The 27,675-nt window shown below is 36.3% G+C and overlaps 1 long non-coding RNA gene and 1 pseudogene across 1 annotated transcript in view; one reads left to right on the top strand and one right to left on the bottom strand.

Moving 5' to 3' along the window:
• Positions 1-471: 471 nt before the first annotated feature.
• Positions 472-1,832, top strand: LOC101100074 (annotated as a pseudogene).
• A 14,622-nt stretch (positions 1,833-16,454) lies between these two features.
• Positions 16,455-27,675, bottom strand: part of LOC109491699 — a 104,443-nt gene continuing 93,222 nt past the window's right edge. Inside the window, exons 2-3 of the long non-coding RNA XR_002745568.2 lie at positions 19,190-19,273; positions 16,455-18,392 (exon numbers count right to left, since the gene is read on the bottom strand). This is a non-coding gene — a long non-coding RNA (uncharacterized LOC109491699). The remainder of the gene's footprint in view (positions 18,393-19,189; positions 19,274-27,675) is intronic.

The following is a 27,675-nucleotide window of genomic DNA, read 5'->3' on the forward strand; positions in this document are numbered from 1 at the left end:
GTTCAAGTATACAATACTATATTAGCAATAGTCACCATGCTGCACATTAGATTCTCAGAACTTATTCCTCTTATAACTGAAAACTTGTGCCCTTTGATCTACATGATTTACCTGACAGTAAATCCTTTTTAAAAATTAGCGAGGAACAACATATAAAAATATTTTAAAAATTATATTTGTCTGAAGTTAAAAATGAAAAGAAAAAGTAGGCCTAGTTCAATAGAATTGTAAAGGTAGTTAATGGTATATTTTTGCAAATGAGATTAGTTTGAAAACCTATTTTCTTCATTTCCTAAAACAGAATAAGGAAGAATTACATATCCTTAATTCTGTCAAGTATGCATTAAGTCAACTTGGAAAGAACCTTAGTGAAAATAACATTGCATCATAAGAGCCATATTTTTTTGCAGCTATATCGAAATATAATTAAGTAAAATGTTAAGATACTTAAGGTGTAAGAGTCGCCCGGGAAGGAGGAGTGAGATGGCGGAGGCTGAAGAGGGTACTTTGTGGCCCACAGGAGCCTCTGCTGCCTCAATTAAATTCAGCTTTAGTCGCACAATGGAGCAGAGACTGCTGGCGGATACAGATGACTCAGGTGTGGCTCTGGAGGAGAAGGATTTCTTAAAGACCCTGGAAGGGAGCAAGCTTCTGAGAATGAAACCCTCAGAACCCCCCAAGGAACTCGTCATCCTTTTGATCCAGAATGGCCATTGCAGGCAGCTACCGACCCAGTCTCTGGGTCATCCACAAATACTGAGGCCTTGGTGGATATGGTGCTGTCCCAGGCTGTGAAGGAGCTCACTGAGAACTCCAAGAAGTCCCTGGAGGAGAGACAAAAATCAGCAAGCCCCATGTCAACCCCATGCTTGCTAACCCCATGATCCAGCAAGAATGCATCCCCAACCAGGAGGTGGCAGATAGCAAACCCTGGGCTGAGACAGTGCTGGAGGAAGCTGACTAGGAGGCAGTCACTGTAGAAGCCTATGGGCTGGCTGTGTTATGAGGTATGGGCTGGAAACCTGGCGAGGGCATTGGCCGCACCTTCAATCAAGTGTTGAAGCCCCGTGTTAACCCACCAAGGCCAAAGGGGTTAGGCCTGGGTGCGAACCTGACTGAAGTCGGGGTCCTGGCCCCCCCACCGGCCTCCACCCGAAGCCCAGATGAGGAGCAAGAGAAGGATAAGGAAGACCAGCCTCAAGGACTGGTGCCCCAGGGAGCTGTGGTAGTTCTTTCTGGCCCTCACCAAGGCCTCTATGGAAAGTAGAAGGCCTCGATCCTGACAGCGTTCGGGCCATGGTTCACCTGGCCATGGGGAGCCGAATGGTAACTGTTAGTGAATACTGGCTGCGCCTGTCTCCCAGCAGGAGTTTGACAAGAACTCCTTGGATCTCAGCCAGTTGCATAAAACCTCCTTTGTGGACAAGCTGCACAAGGTTGTATTGTGGCCGGTATTACAACACCAAGATGACGATTGAAGATGTCCTCAGCCCAGATACCTGTGAGTGTCTAACAGATGAAGGCCTAGTCCTGGAAGGCTTGAGGGAAGACATGCTGGAGACCCTGGTCTCCAAAGTCCAAGGCAACCGGTACTGGGGCCACAGGCTGGAAGAGTGGGACGCCTGCTGGACTGGGACAGAGAACGGAGCCGGGCTCTGGTGCAACTGTGGAGAGAGAATCAGTTTGTGGAGCTTCACTATGATGCTGTCTGCCAGTACCTCGGCCCCAGTAACTCAGATGAAGACTGACCCATGACCACCCCCACCCCCCACCCCCAGGCTACTGCCAGCTCTGTACAGTGTGAAAAGCCAGTCTTCACAAAGGTGGGGAGATCATTGTTCCGTCCTCCACTTGCAGGCAGCCCCAGGACCAGGACAGGGACAGGTCATGAAATAGGTAGACCAGAAGGGAGGCTTGAAACAAACCTAATATTCTCCAGAAGCTAGGGTGTAATAAAAATCATTTCAAAACCTCAGTGAAATGACAAGATCATAACTGTGTGCTGAGCTGGGTGGAAGAGGGTTAGGGCTGACAGAGGTAGGAGCCATTCTAGGCTTTAGTCCCACCACCAAGCATGGGCTGAGAGACAAGTTAAAGGATCTGCTCACAAGTTCATTCTTGGAATACAGAAGCTTCCAAGTATGTTCCCTGAGCAGATGCTATGGAGTCTAGAATGCCACGTCTCTGTACAACTTCCTGAGCAAGAATCCTAGTGGTGGCTCTGCTTTTACTCCTGGTCCAGGCCAGACGTCCACAGTATATCTTAAGCCAGTGATAAGAGAGCCTACAGGAAGGGAGGCTTCCACTCACAAATGGGATGTGTTTGCACTACTTCCCAGAGGTGCCAGTTAATTTTGGGGTCCCCTGTTTTAGTCCTGAAACTTTGGCTTGAAGGTAACAAAGTTTTGTCCTGGGTAGAATCTCTCTGATTGCTCCAGGTAACTGGACTCTCAAAAAGATTGTCAGTCCTCAAATTTTTCCCATGTAATAATGGGTTGAGATACAAAAATTAACAAAAGGGAAGTGGGAACTTTAGGCACAACTGCTTCTAAATCATCCCCAATCAAATGCAAACTGGTGCTGCTGCTCTGGAAAACAGTACGGAGGTTCCTCAAAAAATTAAAAATGGAACTACCCTACAACCCAGCAATTGCTCTACTAGGTATTTTCCAAAGGATAAAAAATGCTGATTTGAAGGGGCACATACACCCCGATGTTTATAGTAGCACTATCAACAATAGCTAAGTCATGGAAAGAGCCCAAATGTCCATCGACTTTTGAATGGATAAAGAAGCTGTGATATGCATGTATGTATATATACATACATATATATATATATATACATACATACATATATATATATATATATATATATATAATGGAATATTACTCAGCAATCAAAAAGAATTAAGTCTTGGCATTTGCAACAATATGGATGCAACTAAAGTGTATTATGCTAAGCAAAATTAGAGTAAGACAGCTACCATAGGATTTCACTCGTAGGTGGGATTTAAGTAACAAAATAGATGAATGTAGGGGAAGGGAAGGAAAAAGAAGACAGAGGCAAACCATAAGAGACTCTTAAATAAAGAGAACTGAGGATTGATGGAGGGAGGTGGGTAGGGGGATGAGCTAAATGGGTGATGGGCATTAAGGAGGCCATTTGTTGGGCTGAGAAATGGGTGTTCTATATGAGTAATGAGTCACTAAATTCTCCTGAAACCAATACTATACTATATGTTAACTAACTTGATATTTTTTTTAAAAAAAGATGATATAACTGTTATAAATATATGCACCCAAAATGAGAGTACCTAAGTTATATAAACAAAATATTAATGCATATGAAGGTAAAAATAGTTTTATTACACTATATGTTAACTAACTTGGGTTTAAATAAAATTAAAAATAATTTTAAAAAGATATTTAAGGTGTACAACATCAGGATTTGATGTACATATACATTGTGAAAGAATTCCCCCCTTTGAATTAACACATCTATTACCTCTCACATATGTCTTGAGTTTTTGTCTGTTTGTTTGATGAGAATTTTTAAGTTCTACTCTCTTACTGAACTTCAATTACACAGGTAAGAACCATAATTTTTTGAAATATTCTTTCAGATTTTTGATCTGGATTTATTTACCTTCATTGAATTTCAGATCAAAATTTTTATTTGTCTCTTATATGTGCTACTTTATAGGCTATGTAACAGGACTAATTCTTTAAAGATGAAGGCAATAGATTAATATCTTCTAGAACAGTAATCCTGAGTCTGGCTTTTTATCACAATCTTTGGCAGAGCATGGGAAATATTTATCAAATTATAAATCGTTGATATTTACAGTGGTGTTGTTTCCTTAGGCCTGTAAATTAATCAGAAATCTCTTTTATAAGGTAACTTCCCAAGTGTTGTAACAAATCTATACACAGGATCTGAGAACAACTTCTCTAGCATGACTTGAATTTTTCTGATTCAGTAAGTCAGCTACTAAATGAGGGCATCAGGTAGAGAGATTTTTCAGAATTTCTTACTAGAGGATTCATAACATCGGTAGAAAAACATTCTTTCCTATTATTAGGCTAACATTTGTCATTGGAAAATGCTGGTTAATTTTCATTTCATTTTCTCTCATCAAAACATTTCCTGGTTTATCTGCTTAATAAAAGATTAAAGGTTACTTTCATATTTAACTGGGTAGGAATGCTATTTTTATGTCATATGTTGTTTATCTTTATATCCCCTTTAAATATCTCTATTCCACAAATAAATTCAAAAGGTTAAGTCATAATATCAAATATATTGAGCAATGATCTGTCACCTATGGTCAGCTAACCACTGAATGCTCACATAGCTTCATAATATGTCCTGTAATAAACCCATTGTTTTGTAGAGGGAAAATGTGGCTCAAAGAGATGATGTGATTTCCCCTGAGTCATGCTTATGGATACAACAGAAAAAGGCCTAGATAGTGGGCTTTTCTAAATCAGGTTTGTATGACATGGGATTCTGAGAGGAGACAGACTCTAAGAATTGGAAAATGAGGTCAATATATGTGATACTGGTCAACTAGTGCAGGTGTCCTGGAGGTATGAATGCTAATGTGAGGGTAAACTGAAGTTTTTCTTAGTGATTGAAATAAATTTATGTTGAAACCAGTACTGTTGCCTCCCATGTAGGTGGTGTACTTCTGGGGAGGATGAGACAGGAATCTTTTCTGGGACTCGAAAGAATGGAGAATGGGAACTAAAGAGGGTGAAGGAGGGGAGAATATGTTCTCTTTTGATCCTAAATATGGAGCCAGAGGGAGAATTTCCAGAACCCCAAATGATTCAGGGGGCCTGAGACCAGGAACAGTGAGTTTCTCTTCTCTGCTGATGATTAAGGAGAATGTATAGCAACATGATAAATATAAACATTACTAAACACATTTGTTATGATAATGTTTGTAATCCAAATGATTAAAATAGGAACATGTAATTCAAACATAAATATAAAATATGGAGTTACCATGAGAGTGTATTTCACAAAAGGAACCAGCTTCAGAACTGACCTGTATAATGGCAAAATTTGTTCTAAGGTACAGCATTAAAATCAGGCACTGCAGTATGTGTTTTTATACCATTTGAAATTTAAGCTAAATTAATAGTCACTTAATGACTAGGGAATATTAAAAAAAAAATCTAAGTGCAGATATTGAAATTCCTGATTTTAAAAATGTAAAATTTACATTAACAGCATGGTATCTCAAGAATGAATAGTAGTCTGGTACAAAAACTTTGTTCCTCTCTATCATGGAAGATATTAGATCTGAGACCACTGACAACATTCAGGCCCTGTGGGCAATAACCTGGTGTTATTCACATGAGAACAGTTTGGGATTCCTTCTACTTGCTGGGAACACACATTTTACCTCTTCTTTTAAAGGTAGACATACATATTTTTGTACAAACATTTTTCTGTTGCATATTCTAGAATGATATCTAAACATCATGATGACTTATATACAAAGAAATGATTAAAAAAAAAGTAGGAATAAATGATCACATAAAAACATTATTTTCACCACCATCGGGGTAAAATTAATTTGGGGAGCTTTGTTGTATATCCACTATCATACTTATGTGGCCTTTGAGATTGATCAAGACATATTGGGTTATGTCTCTGTAGGTGTAAGGGAGATTAATTCTTTTTTTTTTTTTCCTCTCTGACAGTTGAGGAAAGCATAGTTTTAGGCCCTGTGGTCTCTTATATGTCACCATGTTGTGTCAATTCCTCAGATACATATTCAGCCCTATTCCTCTCTTTCTCATGTGTTTTATCCACATTTCAAGGTCACAGATTTACTTAATCATTTGAAATGGTCTTCTGCAATGCTTGTGTAGAATTCTAAGATGAGAAAACACTATTTCAACCCTCTAATTGTCTAAAAATAGGGCACTTTATCTTTAAGTTTGGACATTAATGAGCTGTCTACATTCCTGTGGCAAGCCTACCTACCACAGCAATGGTGAAACCTTCTCATTTAAAGAAGATCAATAGCCATACACATTTTTCTTTTATGCAGTCCAGTTTACAACTCACTTTTAATATCATTTAAAAGTATATAAGCAAATCCTACATGACATTTTTATTACCATTGTAATATCTCAAGTTTAATTTGTGACAGTAAATATAGTCAGGTACAATCTTAGAACTAAAAAAACGAAACCTGAATTTAAGTTTGTTTTTGTTTTTGTTTTTGTTTTTGTTTTTTTTGATTTATATGGTAGTTTGACTTTTGGAGGTGAATACCCTCTTTGTAAAAGACACATGTGTGTGACAAATCTGAAGTAGTTTGATTTTCAGATGACCTCAGGAGGTTATATTCTATTTGTTTCTAATATATTTTTGGAAGTCTACCATAGTTTTAAATTATATTTTCAAAAGGCTTCACATAGAGTTATCTTTAGGACATCAATGGATTTTATTTGACCCAGTCTACTAATTTATGTTTTTTGAATACCCCCAAATTAACTGCAGAATCCAAAAAACCAAACCTGATTCTTTCACCTTTGAAGAATTTTTAGTCATTAAAATAGATATTTAGAATCTATTAGATAAGGGAGAAAAACAGGCTAAAATCCAGGACTCTGACATCCCAAAGACTTTGGGTTTCAATTTCTGCCCTGAATTTTAACAATTGGATAATCTGAGCAGGATAACTTATTCTTTTTACATCTCAATTTACTTAATTGTAAAAGGAGTGAGTGAAAAATGCTTCATAGTGAAAAACAATTTCATAGAGTTATTATAGGAATAATTATAATAGGACAGCAAAAGAACACAGTATTTAGACCATAATAATCACAGGAATATTTCCTATTATTAGCCTCTTCTCTAGTCCAGGAATGAATTTGGTGGAGATCAATGGAAGGTGAGGCTATACAGGGAAAACATACAGGATTAGCACTCTATAAAAATGAGCAGAAATCTAAACTCATGAGGGATACCCAGAACTCACACCAGAGAACATTGCCATTATGTTGGCTATGTACAATAACAGTCCCCAAACTTTGCAGGTAAGCCAAAGCAGCTCTGGCTTTTTAGTTGCTTTTTCTGCATTTCCAAATTTAGTCGCCACAGAAACAACGGTAGATACATGTTCACCTAAAAGTCACAAGGATATAAGGATAATGAATATAATTATTGATGTTACTAGAGCTGTCTCATTTGTAAATGTAGAACAATGGTACCTGTCTTTTTCTGTTTTTGGTCTTTTACCTCTTTAGTGTTACCAATGAAAGGATACAAAACTGAATGCCTTTAAGCAAAACACTGAAATGTAAATGTTGTTATTTTGGAAAAGATGCAAGGCAAACACAGAAATGGTAGGAATTGTGGTATTGTATATGTGTATTTGAAAGAATTGACTTTTCAATGACCTCATATTCTAAAGAATTTTACTTTTCTTAGTTTTGTATCCAAGAAAACTACAGATTTCTGAAACAGTTGCGTTTTGAAATTCCTTTTGACCATTATGTGTGTTAGTAATTCAATCAGCAAAGCTTTTAATTTCTCACTGTTTTTGGAATGTGCCTTGGCCAAAGATTAGAGATCCAGCGGGGTTAGCATCTACTTCTTCTTGGCATCTGGTAATGAATGGTTTAATGATTGAACTTTCACAGTATGCTCAGGGTGAATCATTAGTACTATGTAAAAACCTTATGATTTACTTAATGCAGTTTATATGATACATATTTGTTATTTTTAAATGGTAGCATTCCATGACTATTTCAAATCATGTCACCTTAAAACTTGCTGGTTTCTGCACATTATCAATTTAGAGCATTTTAAAAATAAATTGTTAAACACATTTGAGTTTTCAGTGAGTATTAAAACATTTTTATTATGTAGTAAAATTGGTTATGTAGTGTTTACATTTTAAATTAAATAGGTAAAGATGTATGGAAATGAACAAGATGGCTGCACCATTTATTTCAGTGAAACTTGATGTGGAAGGAATACTCACACAAAATCACATCACTTAATATAGTTACTTTAGATCCTTTTTTTACAATATTAACTTTGTAAGTCCATCTTTCATTCTGTTATAATAGTGCTACCATGCATTTGCCCATTGTGGTCACAGTGCCTGGTAGAGAAAAGTATTCTGAAAAATACCAGAAGCTCTTTTGCCTAAAATGGTATGTCCCCCTTTGAAATCATCTAAAAATATTTTCACAGAATATTGTATAGAAAATGATCAACACATCAACCTCTTTATCGACCACCCATTCCAAAAAGCTCTGCAAATGAGTTTTTATTTCATGTGTTAGTGACTATTTTTTCCAATTTACTTACACTTCTCATTAAAATGTCATCTTAAAATAAAATCGAAATCTATGAAATTCATTACATTGGGAGCACTCATTAATTTTTTTCTTTTAAGTAATAAAAAATTAATAGCACTAATTTCAAGTTTGACTTTAAGTATACTCACCATCTTTTATTGCTATTTCCATTTATTTATTATTAGAATTTGACATTTGGGAATTATGAGTGTGGGTATTGGTATGAAGGAAAATCTGTATTGACTGTAAAATACTCTAGTAATTATAGATAGAGGAAAAATAGACTTTTTGAATACAGTCAAATGCTTTTTTCTCATCATAGATTTTGCTTTGTGTATTAAATATCTATATCTGTCTATCTGATTTTAATATAGAAAGAACACCTATAATTACATTAGAATAGGATCAAAACCTAAATAGGAAAAAGGTGGGACACTTGAGATCAAGCATCCCATTAAAAAAGGAAAATGATTCAGGGGCACCTGGATGGCTCAGTCCGTTGAGTGCCTGACTTCAGCTCAGGTCATCATCTCGTGGTCTGTGAGTTTAAGCCTCATGTCAGGCTCTATGCTGACAGCTCAGAGCCTGGAATCTCCTTCAGATTCTGTGTCTCCTCTCTCTGCCCCCACCCCTCCACTCTCTGTCTCTCTCTCAAAAATAAATAAACATTAAAAAAATTTGAAAAGAAAAAGAAAAATGATTCTTAAAGTAATAAAACCATGCTCATTCCTACATATAGTATAAAACTATACAAAATTATACTCAAACACTGCATATATATAGAGAAAGATCTTAAAAAAGAACAAAGCATTTTCTTTCTTTCTTTCTTTCTTTCTTTCTTTCTTTCTTTCTTTCTTTCATATCCAAGTTAGTTAGCATATAGCACAATGATTTCAGGAGTAGATTCCTTAAAGCCCCTTACCTGTTTAGCCCATCCCGCCTCCCACAACCCCTCCAGTAACCCTCTGTTTGTTCTCCATACTTAAGAGTCTCTTATGTTTTGTCCCCCTCACCGTTTTTATATTATTTTTGCTTCCCTTCCTTTATGTTCATCTCTTTTGTCTCTTAAAGTCCTCCTTTGAGTGAAGTCATATGCTATTTGTCTTTCTCTAATTTCGCTTAGCATAATAGTTCCATCAACATAGTTGCAAATGGCAAGATTCCATTCTTTTTGATTGCCAAGTAATACTCCTCTCTGTATATATACTACATCTTCTTTATCCATTCATCCATCAATGGACATTTGGGCTCTTTCTATACTTTGGCTATTGTTGATAGTGCTGCTATAAACTTTGGGGTTCATGTGCCTCTTCAAAACAGCATACCTGTATCCCTTGGATAAATACCTAGTAGTGCCATTGCTGGGTCATAGGATAGTTCTATTTTTAGTTTTTTGAGGAACCTCCATACTGTTTTCCAGAGTGGCTGCACCAGTTTGCATTCCCGCCAGCAGTGCCAAAGAGATCCTCTTTCTTCGCATCCTTGCCAACATCTGTTGTTGCATGAGTTGTTAATGTTAGCCATTCTGACAGATGTGAGGTGATATCTCATTGTGGTTTTTTTTAATTTTTTTTAACGTTTATTTATTTTTGAGACAGAGAGAGAGAGAGACAGAGCATGAACGGGGGAGGGGCAGAGAGAGAGAGGGAGACACAGAATCGGAAGCAGGCTCCAGGCTCTGAGCCATCAGCCCAGAGCTGGACGACGTGGGGCTCTAACTCACGGACCGCGAGATGGTGACCTGAGCCAAAGTCGGACGCTTAACTGACTGAGCCACTCAGGCGCCCCTCTCATTGTGGTTTTAATTTGTATTTCCCTGATGAAGAGTGATGTTGAGCATTTTTTCATGTGTTGGCTGGCCATCTGGATGTCTTCTTTGGAGAAGTGTCTATTCATGTCTTTTGCCCATTTCTTCACTGGATTATTTTTTGGGTGTTGAGTTTGATAAGTTTGATAAGGGGATAATAACCCTTTATCTGATATATCATTTGCAAATATCTCCTCCCATCCTGTCAGTTGCCTTTTAGTTTTGCTGATTGTTTCCTTTACTATGAAGAAGCTTTTTATTTCGATGAGGTCCCTATAGTTTACTTTTGCTTTTGTTCCCCTTTGTCTCTGGAGACGTGCTGAGTAAGAAGTTGCTATGGCCAAGACCAAAGAGGTTTTTGCCTGCTTTCTCCTCAAGGATTTTGATGGCTTCCTGTCTTAACATTTAGATCCATTTTGAGTTTATTTTTGTGTATGGTGTAAGAAAAGGGTCCTGGTTCATTTTTCTGCATGTCGCTGTCTACTTTTCCCAGCAACATTTGCTGAAGAGACTGTCTTTCTTCCATTGGATATTCTTTCCTGCTTTGTCAAAGATTAGTTGGCCATACATTTGTGGGTCCATTTCTGGGTTCTCCATTCTGTTCCATTGATCTGAGTGTCTGTTTTTGTGCCAGTACCATACTGTCTTGATGATTACAGCTTTGTAATATAGATTGAAGTCTGGGATTGTGATGCCTCCTGCTTTGGTTTTCTTTTTCAAGATTGCTTTGGCTATTTGGGGTCTTTTCTGGTTCCATACGAATTTTAGGATTGTTTGTTCTAGCTCTGTGAAGAATTCTTGTGTTACTTTGATAGGTATTACATTGAATATGTAGATTGCTTTGGGTAGTATTGACATTTTAACAATATTTGTTCTTCCTATCCAGGAGCATGGAATTTTTTCCATTTTTTTGTGTCTTTTTCAATTTCTTTCATAAGCTTTCTATAGTTTTCAATGTATACATTTTTCACATTTTTGGTTAGATTTATTCCTAGGTTTTTTATGTTTTTTTGGTGCAATTCTAAATGGGATCGATTCCTTGATTTTTCTTTCTGTTGCTTCATTATTGGTGTATAGGAATACAACCAGTTTCTGTGCATTGATTTTATATCCAAAACAAAGCATTTTCTATCTATCTAGATATATACCAGGTTAGAAAATAACCCCCGAAATACATGAGAAATAGCTCACATTGTTACCCAGGCTATGGGAAAGCAGAGACCCTTGTATATTGCTGGCTTCAGTATGGGTACCATGGGTAATATAACCACTATGAAAAAGAGTTTGGCAATGTTGAACATAATTATATATATTCATTGACCGCCCCCCCCAATTTTATTTTAGATTTTGCCTATAGAGACATTTCACACGAGTGAAATAACATGTAAAAAATATTAATTTCTGCATTATTTAAATAGCAACAGTTTGGAAACAATATGCATGTCTATTTTAGGAGACTATTTAAATTATATTAATTAGAAATATAACTTTTTGTGGCATCGTGGAAAGATCTGTAGGATTTATTACAGAATAAAAAAAGAATATCTGAGAGTACTTGATAGCATGTTCATAAAATAACTGTAGACAAAAACAAGAGACTAAATAGCAGTGATGTAAGTTAACAAATGGGTGGCTGTGAGAAGGAAATTTTTCGATGTATACCCTGACCTTTCAATTTTGGAACTATAGGACTGTACTATGTGAAAAAATATATTATGAAATTAAAATTTAAAAATAGAAATGAGGGGTGCCTTGGTGGCTCAGTTGGTTGAGCATCTGACTTCAGGTAATAATCTTGTGGTTTGTGAGTTTGAGCCCCATATCGGGCTTGCTGGTGTCAGTGCAGAGCCCACTTTGGAGCCTCTGTCCCCCTCTCTCTACCACTCTCCTGCTCACACTCTCTCTCTCTCAAAAATAAACAAACATTTAAAAAAATAGAAATGAGATGGAATTAAATTAGCTGAGGTATTCTTACTTCCAGATAGTTTTATATAGATCGATACCTACATAAAATGATTACTTTATAAGTCATACACAGAGAATGTATTAAGGAACCAAGATTACTGGAAAGTGGTAATAGATTTATAACTGATTGAAGAGTATGGTTGCTAGGATTGATATGCTAACGTTTCACATCTCTGTGTCTTTGCATGAGCTGTTCATGGTGCCTAACATTATCCTTTTCCTGGTTCCCCTGGTTTTCTATCTGAGGAATATTTTTCATTCTCCAAGGCCTCCTTCAAACGTTAAAAAAAATTTAAAAATAGATACTCTAGTATCTCTCATTTTGTTCTCTCCCAAGAACTCTGATTATGTATCTGCTATAGCACATATAACCATTCATTTTTTTTTCCTTCTACTCTTCCCTAATATACTATAAACTGAGAGTAGGGATTATACCTCGTTCATTCTCAGGATTTGGCACTGTCTGGCACATAGTAGGAGACCAATAAATGTTTGTGAAATAATTGAACAATAAATGAAATGCATTAGGTAATCAAAATGGTTGCATGAATATAAAACTATTTTAAAGAAAAATATAAGAATATAAAAGAAAATGGCTTTTTATACGATGACTATTTTTTGTATTTATGACTGTTATGAAGTATAAAAGTGTGTGAAAGAAGTACTATTAAAGGGCACAGTGCAACATTAATTTTGAACAATGTGCTCAGGCCTCAACTAACATGCACAACTAGGGTAAACTGAGGTGAATAAAGGTTAGGATATTTTCCCCAGATAATACAACTCAAAAATTAAACAATTAGGGATTTGAATACAGTCTGATTTCCCCAAAGTCTGTTCTCTCTGCAGTATAAATCACATATACAGTAAACCAAGACGACAAAAAAAAATGACTAAAGCAAAATACAGACTTCAGGAACTAATTGCCAGTACATCTAGCTTTTTTTTCTTCAACTTTTTATTTAAATTCTAGTTAACATATAGTGTAATATTGTTTTTAGGAGTAGAATTTAGTGATTCATCACGTGACACCCAGTGCTCATCCCAATGAGTGACCTCCTTAATGCTCATCACCCATATATCCCATTCCCACCCACTTCCTTCCAGCAAGTTCTCTGTAGTTTTCTATGTGTTCTCTATAGTTGAAAATCTCTTAGGGTTTGTTTCCTTCTTTCTCCCACCCTTCCTCTATGTTTATCTGTTTTATTTCTTAAATTCCACATATGAGTGAAATCATATGGTATTTGTCTTTCTCTGACTTATTTCCCTTAGCATAATACACTCTAGTTCCATCCATGTTGTTGTTAATGGCAAGATTTCTTTTTGATGGTTCACACCTATATTTATTTATTCTATCCATTGGGAACTATTGGGCCAATGAGAAAAGTATAGAGATGACCAATTAGTACCATATTTTTCCGTTAGTTTTGTGCCTTAGATCTGCTCAATATTCATGGAGGGTGGAGATGGCAAGATGAAACCAAAAACTATGATTTCTTTTTCAAAATTTATTTCTTGAGAAAGTGAATCCCTGGTAAGGGTAACCAAGAGAGTGTGTGGATATTCCTACTGAGTTAGATTTTTTAAGACTGTAAGATTATCAGTAACATCAGTAAGATCAGTAAGCATCAGTAAGATGCTATGTGTTTACTTCTATCAAAAGCTAGGTTGATGAGTTCTTCAAATTCTGCTTTCCAATTTCTTTATTCAATATGTTTTCTGAGTGTTAGAAAAAGAGACCTAAAACTTATTTTTAAAATTTATTTCTAGCCTTTTTTTTTGTAATATACACCAAAACAAGTATTGTTTGGTCATTTATTTGACCTGGGATATTTTGCACACACCTATTATTAAATTGGCTTATGTGAGCTCAAGATTTTTTTTTAATTTTTAATACAAATCAGTGTAAATGTCATTGCTTAGATTTCAAAAGCAAAAATAATTTTAAAAAACAACTAAAAACTAAAAAAGAAAAAAGTTCAAAGTTGGTTAGAAAAAACACTTATTTCCAAGAGTTTTAGATTTAATAAAACTGAAAACTAGGTACTAATATTTTTCTCATCTATGGTTATTCTATTCTTTAAAATTTGCATAATCATTATACTCCATTAAATTATAGGAATAATATGGAAATTCACTGATATTTATTTAAATAAAGGCATAACTTAGAGATACTGTGGGTTTAGCTCTAGACCACCACAATAAAATTAATATTATAATAAAGTGAGTCAAATGAATTTATTGTTTTCCTAGTATATATAAAGGTTATGTTCTACTATACTGTAGTCTAAGTGAGCAGTAGCACTATTTCAAAAACTGTACATACTTTAAAAATACTTCATTTTTAAAAAATGTTATCATCTGAACTTGGAGCAAAGCGTAATCTTTTTGCCCATAGAGGGTCTTGTCTTAATGTTGATGGCTGCTGACTGATCAGGGTGGTGTTTGCTGAGGGCTGGGGTGGCTGTGGCAATTTTTAAAGACAAAAATGAAATTGCCACATGGATTGACTCTTCCTTTTACAAATGATTTTTTGGTAGGATGAGATGCTGTTTGAGTGAATTTTAGCACAGAATTTTTTTGAAATTTGAAGCCAATCCTTTCCAACCCTGCAGCTGCTCTATCAACTAAGTTTATGTAATATTGTAAATCCTTTGTCATTTCAACAGTCTGCATCTCAAAACCCTTTGCTCATCCGTAAGAAGCAATTCCTCACGTGAAAATTTTATCATGAGATTGTACCAATTCAGTCACATCTTCAGATTGCACTCCTGGTTGTCTTACTGTCTCCACCATATATGCCATGACTTCCTCCATCGAAGCCTTGAAACCCTGGAAGTCATACATGAGGGTTGGAATCAACTTCTTCCAAACTCCTGTTCATGTTGACATTTTGACCTCTTCCCATGAATCACAAATTTTTTTAATGGCATCTAGAATGGTGAATTCTTTCCAGAAGAATTTCAATTGCTTTTGACCTGATCCATCACAGGAATCACTGTCTATAGTAGCTATAGTTTTCTGACATGTTTTTCTTAAGACTTGAAATCCAAATTACTCCCTGATCCATGGGCTGCAAAATGGATGTTGTATTACCAGGCACAAAAATAAGACTTATCTCCTTGTATATCTCCATCAAACCTCTTGGGTGACCAAGTACATTCTCAATGAGCAGTAATATTTTGAAGGATTCCTTTTGTTTCTGTTTGTTTTTCTGAGCAGGTCTCAACAGTGGGCTTAATACATTCACTGAACTATGTAAGCAAATGTTATCCAGGCTTTGCTATTCCATTTCTAGAGCACAGGCAGAATAGATGTAGCATAATTTTTTTTTAAGGTTTTATGTATTTATTTTGAGAGAGACAGTGCAAGTGGGGGAGGGACAGAGGGAGGTGGGGACAGAGGATCTGAAGCAGGACCTGTGCAGACAGGAGAGAACCTGATTCAGGGCTCAAACTCACAAACCATGAGATCATGACCTGAGCCAAAACCAAGAGTCTGGTGCTTAACTGACTGAGCCACCCAGGCACCCTTAGATGTAGCATAATTCTTAAGAGCCCTAGGATTTTTGGTATGGTAAATGATCATTGGTTTCAACTTAAATTTTCTGTCTGTATCAGTCCCCTAACAAGAGAGTCAGCTTATTCTTTGATGCTTTGAAGGCAGGCATTGAGTTCGCCTCTCTAGCTATGAAAGTCCTAGATGGCATCCTCTTCCAATAGAAAGCTATTTTGTCTACACTGAAAATCAGTTGTTTAGTGTAGCTGCCTTCACTAATTACCATAGCTAGATCTTTTGGATAACCTTCTGCTTCACCTTGCACTGTTATATTTATGTTATGGAGATGGCTTCTTTCCTTAAACCTCACGTACCAGTTTCTGCTAGCTTTCAACTTTTCTTCTGCAGCTTCCTCCCTCTCTTAGCCTTCACAGAATAGAAGAGAGGACCTTGCTCTGAATTAGACTTTGGCTTAAAGGAATGTTGTGGCTGGTTTGCTCTTCTATCCAAACCACTGTAACTTTCTCTATATCAGAAATAAGGCTCTATTGCTTTCTTATCATTCATGTGTTCACTGGAGTAGCACTTTTACCTGCCTTCAAGAACTTTTCCTTTGCATTCACAACTTGGCTGTTTGGTGCAAGATGCTTAGATTTTGGTCTCTCAGCTTTACACATGCCTTCCTTGCTAAGCTTTATCATTTCTAGCTTTTGATTTAAAGTAAGGGATGTACAATCCTTTCTTTTACTTTGACCCTTAGAAGCCATTGCAGGGTTATTAAGTGACCAAATTTCAATTGTTATGTCTCAGGAAAATAAGGAAACCTGAGGAGAAAGAGACAAGGGAACAGTTTGTGGAGCAGACACACATTTATTGAGTGAGTTTGCCATCTTATATGGGCATGGTGCATAGTGTCCCAAAACATTTATAATAGTAACATCAAAGATAATAGATCACAGATAAGCATAATATAATAATCATGTAAATATTTGAAATATTGTGAGAATTACCAAAATGTGACAGAGACATGAAATGAGCTAATGCTGTTTAAAAAAAGGCACTGATAGACTTGCTCAACATAAGGTTGCTATAAATCTTCAGTTTTTAAAAATTGCAGTATCTGTAAAGTGCAGTAGCATGAGGTGCAGTAAAATGACAATTACCTGTAGTTTGATATAATAGAAGATAGCATTTACAGACTTACATTTATTACTTTTATATATAACTAATAGGGCTTTTTTGATGCCTGACATATGTTTACTCTAAAAGAAGTCATGATCTCTCCTTTGACCTTGAGAAACTGAGATCTACATTTTTGAGATAAGACCTTATAGGTTTACCAAAAAAAAAAAAATCACTCATGGGTTTATCAGATAGCCAAGATATTGTATCTTCTCAGGTCGATTTCCTACTGAAAATTATTCTTCTGATGATCCAAAAGTCAGGGGGGAAGAAAAGAAAGAAGGAGAAGGAGAAGAAGAAAAACAGTTTCACTATTTGAATAGTCTCACCTAATGTATTTATTATTCTTAAAAATATCTCCATGGATCATGAACTTAAGCTAAACCTTAGCTTGACATATCTAATGACAAGCTGAACAGAAAAAGAGATTGATAAACTTAGAAGTAATTTCTGTTCTGCTCCCTCCTATTTCCATAGCACATGTCTTTGACAGGGCTCAAGGCAATTGATGAAAAAGATAGGAGAGCAAATATGAACTAATTTTCTCTACAAGGCCAAATTTAAGAAAAGGGAATACAAAATATTCACTGGCACATTGCATTGTTTGCTGATGCCATTTGTTAACCTGTGATGTGATCCTGACACAATGCAATTGTAAGGCAGCATTTGTGCATTTCTTTGTTGATTCAATCCTCACTCATTTCCAAGGCTTAAGTCCCTTCCTTCTTCCATGAAACTCTCTTGAAATGCTTCAATCCTAGCTCTTCTATTCTTTCTTAGAAGACCTATTGAACTTGTAGTGAGTTAAAACCTCCTTCATATTTTAGAATGAAATATTGACAACCACTTTGGTATAAAAGCAGTTGTTTATTGAAGGAAAACCTGTTAAGCAGCTTTAGTTATTATTTTGTTTGGGGATGCACCCCCTTCCCCAGTCTTTCCTTGCTAGAATGTCAGAGACTTAAATTTTGATCATGACGGTTAATTTTATGCATCAGCTTGACTAGGTCATATGGTGTTCAGATTTATAAACATTATTCTGGATGTATTTTTGACGAGATTAACATCTGAATTAATGAACTGAACAAAGCAGATTTCCTTACCCAAATGGGTGAGTTTCCTCCAATCCAGTGAAAGCTTAACTAGAACAAAAAGGATGAGCAAGAGAGATTTTACTCTCTGCTTGATGGTTTTGAGCTGGAATATGTTTTTCAGAACTTCAGACTACAGATATTGGGACTTCTCAGCCTCTGTAATCAACTGTGCCAATTTCTTATACTAAATCCCTTTTTATATATATCCTCATATTTCTATATCTCTGGAAACGCCAGGCTGATACAGTAATCAATGGGGAATGGCTTTTTAAAAACGTAAATTCTGGAAGAGAAAAAGTGGGGAAAGGGTAGAGGGAAAGAGGGGCACGGTGAACAATCATTGCCTTTTTAGTCTGCTTCATAAAAAAAATCTGGTATTGACCTCATCCAGTATAAATTAAGTCTGGTGTTTCCATGCATTTGTGGAACTCCAAGGAGTCACAGAAAACAATCCATTTGTTCCAGATGTTCCAAGCCACCTAAATTATGCAGTCTTAATCCAAATGCATAATCTGAAAGGAAAAAGCAGATATATATATTTTTTTACATTCTCTCTGCAACTCTGACTTCTTTCTCTTTTCTGCCTTCTTCTGCCTGATGAAATTATGAAGTGGGGTTCATGAGAAAATGGTTAAGAAAGAATTCTTGAGACTGGTGCAAAAAGATAGTTTTATTATAGCATCGGGACAGGACCCATGGGCAGAAAGAGCTGCACTGGGATTGTGAGGAGGGGCTGATTATACACTTTTAAGTCTATAGAGGGAGGGGGGATAGAGATAAAGTAAGTCCTTTAGGAATTTTGGAAGCAAGGCTTTCAGGGCCTTGCAGGGCTAGCTGCTGTTAAGATAAGGTTACTTTTAGGTTTTACTAAAACATAGACATTAAGGCAGTAAGGGAGCTATGTGTTCCCTGAGGAAGGTCACCCTCTGTATGTTTCAGGGGTCTATCAGTGGGCTGTTAGCTGAAAGGAAATTTAAACTACATTTCTCTTGCCTTTGTCTCCCTCATCATCCCCCCTCCAAAACAACTTTTATCCTTAAATCTTTAAGGTTGTTGAGGGCTGAAGGGCTCATCTTTTGTATCTCCTTCCTGCTGAATAGGGTTGTAGAGATGTCCCTACCTGTGGGTCAAGGTTGGTCGGTTGAGAATTTAATAGGAGTTAGGGAAGGCTAAAGCAACTGTATCTAGAGTTGATATCATATGGAAGCTTTCTTTTTTTAAAATATAATTTATTATCAAGTTGGCTAACATACAGTGCATACAGTGTGCTCTTGGTTTTGGGGGTAGATTCCCATGATTCATTGCTTACCTATAACACCCAGTGCTCAGTAGAAATGATCATCTGTCCACTTGAAGTTACGGCAATGAAGGAGTCTCACACCAGGTGGAGGGACTTGGGAGAAAAAAGAAAAACATGATTAGAATAACAAAAAGAAAAAAAAAAGCCCAAATAAGAACCCTTTGATAGGTGACAAAAACCTTCCTTTAGTCCAGGAGTTTAACCAATTATTAAAGGAAAGAAAGGGATCAGTTAAAGTGCCAATTTGAGCATTTATGTCAATTGGAAATCTAGAAATATTATTATGGTAATCTGGAATATATATACAGCATTTTGGTTTTATGATAGGATAAGGTCCACCTTGTGCAGCTGTTAAAACATCTAATGTCATTCTATTTTGTCGAAGTGCCTTATGCATTTGAATTATTTCAGTGTTTCATAATATATTATTTTGAAAGTTATTTAAGGCCTTAATTGTGTAGCATGTGGTGTTAACCATCATACAGACACTGTTTTGTTTGGTAAGCAATCAGATAATTAATAAAAGGCACTTTTATGGAAAGAAAAGAAAAATCTAGGTTAATGGTTAGAGCAAATTATAAACCCAGTGTCTGAATCTTGATTGCTGTCAGTGAGAAGATTTTTAAATGCCAGGCTTGAAGCATCCTCAGAAGGAATGGACACAGGAAGCAGGAATCTGATTGGTTTTTCTGGTTTGTAATTCAAATTATTCTGGTGATCCTTTTGAGTGGCCCATAGAGCAACAGGAGCAAAGATCATCTATACATGAGTCTTATGGCCATTTCTCTGAAGTTTACCTCAAGGTGTCTAGCTTTGGCAAATAACAAATATTTAAAGACAATCAGAACTAGAATTTAACATTTACAAAGATGTGTTATTGAAATAATTTCTCCCTCTAAAATCGCCCTTATTGGGGCTCCTGGGTGGCTCAGTTGGTTAAGCGTCTGACTACTGCTGAGGTCATGATCTCAAAGTTTGTGACTTCGAGCCCCATGTTGGGCTCTGTGCTGACAGCTCAGAGCCTGGAGCCTGCTTCGGATTCTGTGTCTCCCTCTTTCTCTGCCCCCCCCCCACCCCCGCTCATGCTCTGTCTCTGTCTCAAAAATAAATAAAAACAGTAAGGTAAAATAAAATCGCCCTTATTTTCAGAGATAGCCAAATTAAGGCTAATTTGTTTGTAAAACAGTCCAATTTTAGAAAATTTGGCCTAATTATTTAATAAGCTCAGCAAGAAGAATGATTGATCACATAAATATTTTAAAACTTGCTTTGCTGGAACCTTTTATAAGGAAACTTGATGAACTTTTAGTATCCTCTCAAGACTAGAAGCCAAGCCAAGTACTTGCCATCAGACATGCCTGTAATACCTTCAGATTTGGGTGAATTCCTCTTCAGGAGGTTCCCGCACCTGCCAGGAAGTGACATTCTTTACTCACCCAGTAAGGCCGCTGGGAACTCTGTAAAGCGAGGTATCAGGCCAACGTTTCCAAGGGACTTTATGGCACTGTGTTTCCGAAAGTCAATGACTCAATTCCTTAAAGCTGTCTAGTTCATATCTGAGTCTATGTATACCTCTCTCAAATAGGAGATTCCAGTCAAAGCCTTGGCAAAGTAATCAATGTTTCCAATGGTTTTCTGTTGCAAGAACAGATTCATACTGAACTTATGCAAATTATTATAATTTCCATGGAAGAAAGAATATTTACTGAGTTTTTGAAATTTAGAGGATCCAGGGAGAAAAGTTAAATGCTTTAAAAAAAATTTTTTTAACGTTTATTTATTTTTGAGACAGAGACAGAGCATGAACGGGGGAGGGGCAGAGAGAGGGAGACACAGAATCGGAAGCAGGCTCCAGGCTCCGAGCCATCAGCCCAGAGCCCGATGCAGGGCTCGAACTCACAGACAGCGAGATCCTGACCTGAGTTGAAGTCGGACGCTTAACTGACTGAGCCATCCAGGTGCCCTGAGAAAAGTTAAATGCTTTAAATGGTTCACAAAGGAATATTTTATTATACTTTTGTATATCATAGTTATCTTAAGAGATAGTTTTTTCAATCTGGAAAAGCAAACATGGGAGAACTAGAAATATTTCAGACAAGAGCCATAAACTAATTATTGTCTAATTTTTTATTAAGTTTGAATGCAGCTTTTTCTGTTCTGGAAATTTTTATCCATTTTATTTTTATGATTTTAAATATATCAAAGTCCTTTTTTACAAATATCCTTACTGGTGAAACATTTTGTAAATGACAAAAGATTATTATGCAATTGACAAGGAAATTCCATTATTTCTGTGACACAACAATAAGGTCATCTCTCAGTATTCTGAATATTTATCAAAACACATTAAACTTCAGAAATTTTATATTATGCTATATATATCATAGCATTTATAAACAGCTATAGCATTTACCCAAGCAATACGACCTAAATTTTATCATCATTTGTTTGACAGTGCTAAGTAACTTAACATACCAAATAAACAAGCTTAATTGGTCAAAAAGACTTTATTTACAATTTAAATCTCAGGGAAGTTTGTTAAAAACTTCTGATAGTTACAAAGCACATGCCCAGATAGGATTACAGATCATTTTAAAACTTAATTATTTTTTAAAAATTTTTTTAAATTTTGTTTATTTTTTAGAGAGAGACAGAACATGAGCAGGGGAGGGGCTGAAAGAGAGAGACACAGAATCCGAAGCAGGCTCCAGGCTCTGAGCTGTCAGCACAGAGCCTGATGCAGGGCTCAAACTCACAAACTGTGAGATCATGACCTGGGCCGAAGTTGGACACTTAACTGACTGAGCCACCAGGCGCCCCTAAAACTTAATTATTTAACAAAGGTGGCAATAAAAATTTAAAGGCAAATGTGTAGAGTTAAGTAGTTGTTAGTAAAACTTAGCTCCTTTAGTACTGATAAGTTTTAGTTCTCTTAAGTAATCAAAGACTTGATAAAGAACTTAATAACTGATTTTCTGGGCAGACAAAATAGAAAAAAAAAACACACACACACTTTGCTTACATTTTTTCTTAGGAGCAGACCAAAAACCAAGAAAACTTTGTCTTTTTGAGAGAGACAAAAGCAGAATTTTAATCTTAGATCAGTGTACTTTTAAAATTAATTCATTTTAACCTTAGTTTTGATCACACATAAAATTCTTTTTTAAAGCTTTCCCTTCACAAACCTTCTGCAACTTTCTTTTGCATTCAGATTTTTACCTAAGCCATTTTCCTCCAAATAACCAGTCTCATTTAAGAAACAATTACCTTCTTTTACCTTCAACAAAAATGTATTCCCATTTCTTAGGAGTTTTCTTATATATCTCCTGCTTTTGTATATACAGGGTTGCTTTCCTTATTTCCATCAGTCTGAATTACATTTAGTTTTCACTGGAGACTAAGGTTTCTAAGCAGTAAGCAATTGTGAACTGTTATACCAGAATTCTTTAGATGACAAGCTCATGAATCAATTAAGCAGAAGTATTTTTTTAACAGATTTAAAATAGGAAGGCAAAAACATAAACCTATGTTCAACACTTCCACATTTCATCCTATTTGGAAAAGGTCTACATTCCAACGAATTTAATCCAATTTCTCATCCAAGCAAAACTTGAAAGTTTCAGGTTACGAAAGACTTTGAAAGCTATTTTAACAATTGTTCATGAGAACTTTGAAACAAATTAACCATTATTTTAAGTCATCCCTTTGCCAAAAATTGTTGCAACATAGATGACATGAACTTATTTGACCTTCAGTAGACTGAGGTAGAAAAAGTTGCACATTTAATGTTGATAATTCTAAAGACTCTATTTTAATTAAAGCAACAAACTGAAATTAGTTTAAATACCAAATATGTTCCATTTGGACCACTTGAAAGTCAGTTTGTTCACCCTTGTCAATTTTAACCAAGGGGACTGGAGGGGAAGTCTGAAGTGGGAGTAGAGGGAGGGGAAGGCAGGAGAGGTGAGGTGCCACCAGGAAGGTTGGAGGCAGATAAAAGCTCAGAGGTCACAGAAAGAGGTCTCCCAGTCCTAAAGCTCATCAGCTTGGACAGATGAAAAGATAGTGTTTTTTGATTTATTTGTTTTAGACCAACAAGTAGAAATGGGCAGTCCACCTAGACCAGAGAAGACAGGGAACTTCCCCAAAACAAAAGCCTGTTTGGGACTATTCCTTAAAGTCCCCATCCTAAGGTAGGTTAACCACAGATAGTTGGCTCCAATTATCCTAGCCATTAACCTGGGAAATGAAGGAAGGAGAAACCCTCACATACAGGTAGAGTAACCTGAGTCTATTAGAAGAACAGTGAGAGAGAGAGTGTCAACATCCCCTTCCTTAAGGACAGCCTGTGTTTTCTCCAGCAACCTGGGTTTATTCAGAGGAGGCCTGTCTAGACAATTATCCAATATATCAGGAGAGAGTTTATCAGCCTGGTTAGTGGCCAAACACATTCTGCAAGAGGCTTTTATGTTGAGGTCCTGATTTAGGGCCATTCAGGGCTGGATATAGCGTACCTCAGTCCATTTTCCCTGTTTCCTGCAGAAGAGATCTAATTGATAGGTTAGAAATCAAGAGTCAGATGCTTAAGACACTGAGCAACCCAGGTCCCCCCAAAAAGGCATTTTTATTCCCTCAAAACTCCCAATACACTCTGTAAAGACAATGAGGCCCCAAGCATGTGCAAAATGCAGTTTTAAATCTATGGATCTAAGTCACAAATGTTAGTATACATTAAGAATGGATAGACTTAGGAAGTAAATTATTTGTAAGGCAACATTGTTGATTGTAAACAAAAAAAGTATCATAAATGAAAATATCTCCTGTCTAAGCCTTTTTTACACTTAATCTTGATAGCCCTCTTTCCAAAGAGATATTTTAATCCTCTCTTTTCTCTCCTTTTGTCACATTATTTTAAAATCTAGGGATCTTATGACATGGAAAACTAAGAATTACTATTTATGTATTTCCCTTATTTTTGTAGGAAGTAATGAGGGAAACAAAGGCAAGAGAAATATAGCTTCAACTAGGTCTCCTTACAGCTTGCAGCCCACTGATAAGACACCTGATAGTCACACACACAGTGTGACCTTCCTCAAGGAACACATGGCTGCCTTACTGCCTTAATGTCTATGTTTTATTAAAACCTAAAAGTAACCTTAACAGCAGCTTGCCCCTCAAGGTCCGGAAAGCCTTGCTTCCCAAATTCCTTAGAAACTTACTTTATCTCTATCCCCCTCCCTCTACAGACTTAAAAGTATATAATCAGTCCCTCCTCAATATCCCAGTGCAGCTCTTTCTGTCCATGGGTCCTGTCCCCATACTATAATAAAACACCTTCTTGCACCAAAAACATCTCAAGAATTCTTTCTTAGCCATTTGCTCACAATCCTCACTTCATAATTTCATCATTTTGGTGCCCTTACTTGGGGCTTCAAGTCTTTTCATCTGGACTCTGAGCCTTGGTGCAAACTCGATGAGTAATCCCTCTTTTTCCATCCTTACTTTCATTTCAGGGGACTTTCAAGGAGTATGGTCTTAGGCTGCAATCCTCTAGCCCACGGCTATGGGGAAGAGAAAGCCTGCCTTTTGGCTAGAAATTAATACACTAGCTGGAATTGTAATAATTTTCAGAAACTTGAAGCCTCTTCTTTACATCTATTCTTATACAAAGTTGTCTGGGGCACAGGACAGCCACCTAAGTCATTAGCACAGCTGTCAATCTTAAAGACTTCCATGTGAGGATTTCTCCTTACTGGTCTAATGTGATCCCCTCCACATCTCTAGTCTAGCCAACTCAGGCCCAGAAAACTCCACTCAGAGCAGGTCAAAACCAGTACCCAACTGAATTAAAACTCAACTCGGGACAGTTTCTTAGGGAAGTTGGCTGGTAAGGACTATGTGTTTTACTCGGCACCTGAGTGGCTCAATTGGTTAATGATCTCAGCTGAGGTCATGATCTCATGGTTCATGAGTTCAAGCCAGCATCAGGCTCTGTGCTGACAGTGCAGAGCCTGCTTGGGAGTCTCTCTCCCCCTCCCTGGTTCATGCACTGTATCTCAAAATAAATAATAAATAACCTTTTAAAAATGCTTTTTTTACACTGCTCCACTGATGATTTGTTTCAGAACCTAGGAACAAATTAGGAAAGGCTTACAGTTTTTTCCTTTCTGTCCTTTCACAATTTGTTTTCTCACTTAAAAAAGAAAGACATGAATCTAACCATCTTGAATATTACAATGGATGCCTCCTGAAGGTACACTGAATCTAATAGTTTTCATCATGTCTTTAATAAAGTCACCAAAACTTGTCTCATCTGTATCTTTAAGATGTGCATTTGCAATGATTTTTTTACATAGTTTTTTTATTGAAGTTTGTAATTGTGTTGTTTTGTCAGTTGAATATTAGTTACAATTGTACAAACCAATTTGTCAAGATAATGATCATCAGTGGGTGAAACTGTAACAGGAAAGGATGATAGCAGAATTTATAGTGGAGGGGACCAACTATCATCATTTGAACCCACTGAAATCTTTGTATTTCCAAAAGGGGTGAAATCACCCTCTGTCCTTCTGTAAAGCAGATGTATGTAAAGCACGCCACACTTTGCAGCATGCTTACCAAAATACTTTTCCCTGATTCTAGCCTAGATCATAATTAAATTTATGGGAAATATAGAGGATAGAACAAGAAGCTAAATAATACTTCAAAGAAGCAAAGTGAGAAATTGAGAACGTAGATCATTCTAGAGAGTAACTGTTTCTGTAAAAATTGGTAGCACAAAGCATGAAAAGGAAAGAAAATCTACCATTAAAAAGATTCAAGAGCTATAACACCAAATGGATGTGTGATCCTAGGGGGATCTCATTTGAATAAAATAACTTTAAAAATGTATTTAGAGAAAGGGAATATTTGACTATGAACTATCAGATGATACCAAGGTCTTACCATTAATTTGTCAGGATAATGGTTATAATATAAAAGGGCATACTATTTAGAAATACATTCTGAAATACATTAAAATGGCATGATTTCTGGGTTTGATGAATTTTTACTTATTTTTGAGGTAGTTCAGTAGGAGAGGAACAGTGAGAGAGGAACAGAGGATCCAAAACAGGCTTTCTTTGTGCTGACAGCAGTAAACTTGATGTGGGACTTTAACTCACCAATTGCACGAGCATGACCTGAGCAGAAGTCAGATGCTCAACAGACTGAGCCACCCAGGTGCCCTGGGTTTGTTTTATAATGCCTCAACAAGGAGAAAAAAAAAATAGGATTAAATGAAGTAGAATCCAAATAATTGTTGAATCTGAATAATGGATAGAGAGGATTTGTTGTACTGTTCTCTTAAGTTTAGCAAATCTTAATATTTTTCTAACAAATTGAAAACTTCAACATGTCAAAACTACAATAGTGCAGAAACCTATCATTTATAATTAAATGATGAAATTTTACATTTTAACCTAATGTATAAGGGGCACATACCCTTTCATGATTACTTTGGAGAGTATACAAAAAAATTTTTGAAGAACCTGGCCAAAGTGTACCAGCAAACCTGGATAGTGAAGATGACCTGAAATTAATTATGGGGTCTATGATCCACTTAGATACCATATTCATAAAAAACAGTTAATATGGCCGCAAATATTATAAGGTTATTTATTTATTTATTTACTTACTTACATATTAGTTAATTGATCTAACATCCAGGGCTTTGCTCCTGGTCTCTAAACTATTTATATGCTATCTTTCTCAGATTTACCCTATTGATTGTTCACATATTACTCTACAGTAGAATATTTCTATTCTTGTTTCAGTCCTGGGTGAACTTAACATTGTAAATTTCTTGCTTTTAAAGTACAATATGCAAATCATAATTAATCACTTTCAAGTGAAAATTAGGGGTTATGGGGTTGTCGACTTATTTGTAAAATATTCTTTCCCCTGGTATAAAAAAATGGTATCTCCACATTTGGCATACATTTGGACAAACTGCATAATAAAATGCTATACTGCCAAGAGTTTTCCCTTAAATACAAGTTTTTGAGTAGGTGTCATGTATGAAATTACAAGTAACTACTTTGTTGGCCAGCAGATGGCAAGACATGGTGCTAGTTACAGCATCAAAATATAAGTTCCAAGTTGTAATACAACGAAATGCCATTTCTTGGGCAGCAAATGTAAATAAATTGGGACGTTTAGCACTCAAATTCTAAGACAAAAATATTAAGAGTAAAATGCATTTTGTATTTGTTGTTATAGCACACAGCCTTTACTACAAATCTCTCAAACAGGATAGGGCTGCTTCTGTACTACGTCATTTTAGTAGCCTTAAAGAAAAATTCAGTGAAAGATATGCATGCCATTATTTCCCATTGAAAACATTTCCATTTTACACTTTGAAAAGATTTACCATTTGAGAAATATGGCAAACCTGGAGTACAAAGTGCTGGTGTGTTTTTTCCTGTCATATTAGAGTAAAAAGCTCTGGGATAAAG

Source organism: Felis catus, chromosome C2 (genome assembly GCF_018350175.1).
Source record: "Felis catus isolate Fca126 chromosome C2, F.catus_Fca126_mat1.0, whole genome shotgun sequence".
Taxonomy (NCBI): Eukaryota; Metazoa; Chordata; class Mammalia; order Carnivora; family Felidae; genus Felis; species Felis catus.